The sequence below is a fragment of the Fukomys damarensis genome, unplaced genomic scaffold, assembly GCF_012274545.1.
Source record: "Fukomys damarensis isolate Sample0158 unplaced genomic scaffold, DMR_v1.0_HiC HiC_scaffold_30, whole genome shotgun sequence".
Classification (NCBI taxonomy): Eukaryota; Metazoa; Chordata; class Mammalia; order Rodentia; family Bathyergidae; genus Fukomys; species Fukomys damarensis.
In genome coordinates this window covers 11,278,669-11,284,086 of record NW_022900942.1, presented here as the reverse complement: position 1 = coordinate 11,284,086, position 5,418 = coordinate 11,278,669, and the positions used below count along the sequence as shown (strand labels likewise).

Genomic DNA, 5,418 nt, shown 5'->3' with positions numbered 1-5,418 from the left:
TGTGCAGGCCAGGTCCGAGGGCAGCCTCGCGCCCCGGCGTCCGCGGGCTAGCGCTCTCGTGGGTCCCTCTGGGCTGCGGTCTCCGCGGGCCTCAGTTTTCCCTGCCGCACCCTCTGTTAGCGCAAAAATAGCCCGTCCTCTGCGTCCTCCGCGCGCACCCCTCCCCAATATCTGTCCGTTCTTGCCTGCTGGGAAGAAACACTCCCCGTGAAGCTGCCAGGATTTAAGTTTATACTTCTCAGCCCACCCACTCCCAAGTTCCCCACCTGCGTAGCTGCCACTCGCATCGCCTTCGGTTAAGCGGCGCTAGTGTGGGCGGGTGGGTGACTGAGAGCACAGCGTCTGAAAGTGAAGAGCCTCAGTCACTGGAGATTTTAGCCCGCCCTGCACCCGCCCTGCACAGCTGCAGGGAGACCCATCCTGCTGGACATCCGGCAGCAGTGGGTGTTCGTCTACATCCTCCTTTCTATCCAACTAGCTTGTCCAGAGTGCGCTTGCCCTCTTTCTGGAGTTTAGTCTGTGTAGATTTCTGACAGTAGGTGCTGACCCCTGTCGGTCGCCTAGGGTTTTTTAAAAAAATTATTTTATTTTACTTGGTACCGGGGTTTAGAAATCGGGACCTTGTGCTTGCGAGGCAGGTGGCGGAACCACTGAGCTAAATCCCCTGGCCCGGTTGCATAGGGCTTTGAGTGATCTTCTGAAATAGGACATGTTGGCAAGGTGAAATCCCCGGACACACAAATAGGATTGTTTTATAGACAATCAGTTTAATAGCGGTATGAGCTATAACTTTACAGTCTATCATTGTGGGACTAGAGCATTATGTGTTTGTTTTGTAGTTCGAACACAGTATAGGGGAGGGGACTAATAGTGATTAGAAGAGCTTATATGTCATTTGACATACTCTGTATATACTGCTGTACTGCACATAGCACAGCAGCCTCCTTTAGTACGAATTCTATTTTTACAAACTGAGGCCCAGGTTAAATAACTTAATCAAAATTAATATGGAGATCCTAATTTCAAATGTCTGTTGCTCATTCTTTGTTCATGTTTGTTACAATCAAAATTACAGACTCCAACCACAAAACAAAACTGTGTAGTAGCTTTGCTTCTTGCATGACTTGTGGTAAGTGTGAAAATTGCTGATAAGAGTTACTCCTGGTGCCTTTAAAAATGTTTATTTTGAAATATTTTCAGATTTACAGAAAAGTTGTACCATGAAAGTTGCATTGACACCTTTTAAAGCAAAGCAGAGTGGCCGGGGATTTAGCTTAGCGGTTCGGTTGGCCTGCCTTGCAAGAGCAAGGACCCAAGTTCAATCCCCGGTACCCCCCAAAAAAAATTATAAAGCAAAACAGAGTGTTTTCACTTAAAAAATTGGTTCTTGCTTTATGCCAAACACTATCCTACATGCCAGAGATAGTAACATACTTCCTTAGATGATTTTGAGGTCTGGTTGAGACAGATACATTAATAAATACATTTTTTCCAGTACCAAAATAGAGATACATGGGTACAGAGGAAATAATAGCTAACTTCCTGGCAGAGAGTGGTAAAAGTTTCTTACAGGAAATAGTATTTGAGTTAGGTTTCAAGGTTTAGTGGGCATTCCTTTGGTCAAGGAGAGATTTCCTCAACATGCATTCTAATTAGACTTGTTTTTATTATAGGAGAATTCTCACTTTAATGAAATAGACTTCTACTTGGGTTCTTCTCTTAGCAGGAGGGTTGCAAGTTTGAGCCCATTCTGGGCAACTTAATGATTTAGCAAGATCCTGTATCAAAGTAAAAGATGATGTAGCTTGTGCAGAGTCCCTGGGTTCCATCTGCAGTGCTGGGGGAGGGGGGAAGAAAAAGAAAAAAAGTGATTTCTCAGGTGGTGAGAAGAATCCTAGTTGGTAAATCTGTAAAAAGAGTAAATTCAGTTGTGTAGTTCTTATTGGTTCCTTGACACAATTTGCAGTAGTTGACATTGGGTGTTTAGGAATACAAGGTGGCCTTCCACCAAAAGTATTCTTTTTCAACTCTGATTGTTATTGCCCGCTTTCTGGAGTTTAGTCTGTGTAGATTTACTAGGGTGAATCATTGAACTGGATAGCAGGGAGCATAGGCAGTAAATGTCACTGACTGTACAATCTGATGTCAATGCAGTGTTGTAGGGGGACACAGTGTCACAGTGCTTCTCATGATTTTTGGTTGTCAGCTGTGCAGGAGGACTCTGGCTGACTTAAACAGAAAATAAACTTACTGGAAAACTATAGCTAGCTTTCAGAATTGATGGGAAGACTGGAGAAGTAGGCTTGAAAAATAGATAGGAGCCCAAAGATTCTGTGTGGTTGATGTCACAAGCTAGGTCATATCCCATAAATTGGTAAGAATATTGCTTCTGGCAACACAGTCACTGGAGAAACTTCCACCTTTGCTGCTGGACTGTTGATTCTCTTCTGACACTGGAAAACTTTCTTAACTGCCCCTGTATCTTTGTGACGTTTTTTCCCTCATGTTTAAAGTTATAGATGGTAACATGAGATTGGCTAAACCATCGTAGTTTTTAAGGAGCAGAAAGATAGAGTAGTTCTTCTCTGGCTTATATTTCACAAAGATGTGCACAACAAAGGATTCCTTTAGAATAAGAAGGTAGCTTGAGATCTATATAGCCCTAAAAGCAAAAATGTTCAGCATAATCACTTAACATGTACTTGGAGCAGTTAGGGAGGAATGCCGTGATATCAAAAGAATGAGTAGGAGCCAGCTGGGCAAATACGTGAAAAGAGGATGGGAAGTACAGTTTCAGACAGAAGATTTACACGCATCGATAAGTAACATGGCCCCGGATTTAGCTCTGTGTTGCCACACTTACCTTGCAGTTGCAATGTCCTGAGTTTTATCCCTGGTAGTGGAAAAAAATAAAAAAAGAATAACATGGAATATTTCAGGAGTTAAAAGGTGTTTAAGGTAGCTAGATCATGGACTATGTAGAGATGTGAAAGAATAAGACCGGAGAGGCCTTTTTGAAGAATGTAGCATGTTGGCATTTGCACATATTCTATCATTTTAACTACTTTGGTTGCAACTTTTCAGACCTACTGGAGAAGAGAAAACATGGACTAAAGAGACCTTTGGGGACTGTTGCATTTATTCTAGATGAGACATGGATAGTTCTAAATGAACAAAAATAGTGGCATGAGAGGTGGGGGGGTGGATTGTACATGCTGTTAGTAGAGTGGGTTTTGTTGACCGAATTGGTGACAAAGTGAGATGCAGGAGTTAAGACACCAGGAATCTGCTCTAGGCACCTGAGTAGATCCTAGAATGGGCAGCAGTGGAAGGTGCACAGGTACTTGGGGAAGATAATTGTATTAGTCATTTTTCCTGTTGCTGAAACAGTTCCTGACTCCTACATCTTAAATGAGGAAAAGTTTAACACATGGTTGTAGGAGATTCAGTAGATAGTGGTCAGGCCCAATGGGTGGAACCTTATGATGGAAGGGCATAGTGTAGCCAAGCTGCTAAAGTAAAGAAGAGGAACAGTGCCAGAGAGGAATTGACAAGGGACCATATGTAATACTCAAGACCATGTCTCCACACACCTTTAGGAATGTGCTTTACTTTCACTAATCTGCCAGACATTTCTTAATTCAACGAAGCTGACATACATACCATGATTAATGGTCACAACCCATCTCTTGTCAACTTTGCACCCAAACACATTTCCTTAAACCATACTCAATCTCCAAATAAAGACACAAGCAAGCCATGATTCTACCTAATGCAATAGCACTATTCCATGTACAACCAGAAATGCAGTAATTTCCCAAAAACTGAACAGGTCCAGCATTTTTCCGAAGTTCAAGTTTAAATTTTCTTCTGAGACTCAAGGCCACCTTTTAGCTATGAATCTCTCTAGAAATAAAAATATTGCATAATCCCAAGGTATATTATCACAGGGTAAAGTATAATTCCAAAATTAAAATATTTAATTGCTGAATGAATATAAGTATCATGTAAGGCAGTAAAGCTTAGTGACTAAAAACATGAGTTCTACCACACCCAGTTTGAGATGACTTTTAAAAACTTTTTACTTTGAAATAATTTTAGAATTATAAAACAATTACAGTAGTAGTCTGGAGAGTTCCTGTGGTATCTTTCTTCCAGTATTCCCTGTTGTTAACATCTTATGTATCCATAATGCAGTTAGGGAAATCAGCCAGTCGATACAGCTAATGACATTAAATTTCATCACTTGTCCTACTGATATGCCCTTTCTTGTTCAATATCCAGTCCAGGATCTCACATTGCATTTAGTTGTCATGTTCCTTTGTCTTTTCTAATCTGTGATAGTTCTTTTTAGATTTCTTTGTATTTCATGCCTTCGATACTTAGTTACCTTTCTTCTTACTGAGACAAAGTACCCAGCACCCAAAATTAAAAGAGGAAAGGTTTATTTCAGTTCACAGTTTGTAGAGCTTTCAGTCCATAGTCAGCTGGTCCCAGGGCAGGGTGGTATGGCAGCGGGGCATAGCAGCAGCAAGCCTACCTCCCTTCTTTCCCTTTATATTCATTACAAGCTAATGAATATTTAAATACCGTATTGCTTCTCCATTTGATTGTCCTTACAGCTGGGCAGGAAGTATGTTGATTTTGTAGATCATATGAGTGACATTGCTGGATGGATTTATGTATATGTTATTTATTTTTATATATATTTATAATGTAATATATACATGTAAGTTATTTGTAATATGCATAAGATAATTACTATATATAATGCCAAAAATATATATTTAATATTCTAACCAGAGAAACAAGATGAAATATATCTGGGCTGTCTCCTTCAAAAGTTTGCAAGATCCTTTGAGGCACAGAACAGCTCTGTTTTGGTCAGTGACTTGCTTGGTTCCTGGTTTATACAAAGCACTCAATATCTGATCAGAGTAATGAGTATTGTACATGCATTCTGTTAACTGCTTTTATAAGTTACTAGAATATGATACATATCTTCATAAGAACGTAGATCTGTATGATCTATACAACATGCAAATATATGGATGTGCCATGATTGCTTTATCTTTTATTCCCCCCCCATTGTTGGATAGTAGATTGTTTCTAGTTTTTCTCTGTTGTAGAGCTCCATGATGAACATTCTTTCAACACATTTTGTCTAGTTCTTCTTTTACAATACAGTCAGTATAAAGAGCAATTGATAACTCAAAGAAGATAGGTATTTTAAGATTTTTCACACACATATATATACGTATACACGCACATACACATACACACACACATATATGTATTTCAGAATCATTCTTTGACTATTTAGTCAGCCATAATCACCCAATCATTACTATTTGAGAATGTTTACTGTTAATACTTCCCTAACATTTAATTCTTTTTTTTTTTTTTTTTTTTTTTTTT

The 5,418-nt window shown here is 39.7% G+C and overlaps 1 protein-coding gene across 1 annotated transcript in view; it reads left to right on the top strand.

Moving 5' to 3' along the window:
- Znf407 (zinc finger protein 407) overlaps positions 1–5,418 on the top strand; it is a 466,360-nt gene that overhangs the window by 360 nt on the left and 460,582 nt on the right. The gene's annotated exons all lie outside the window — the stretch shown is intronic.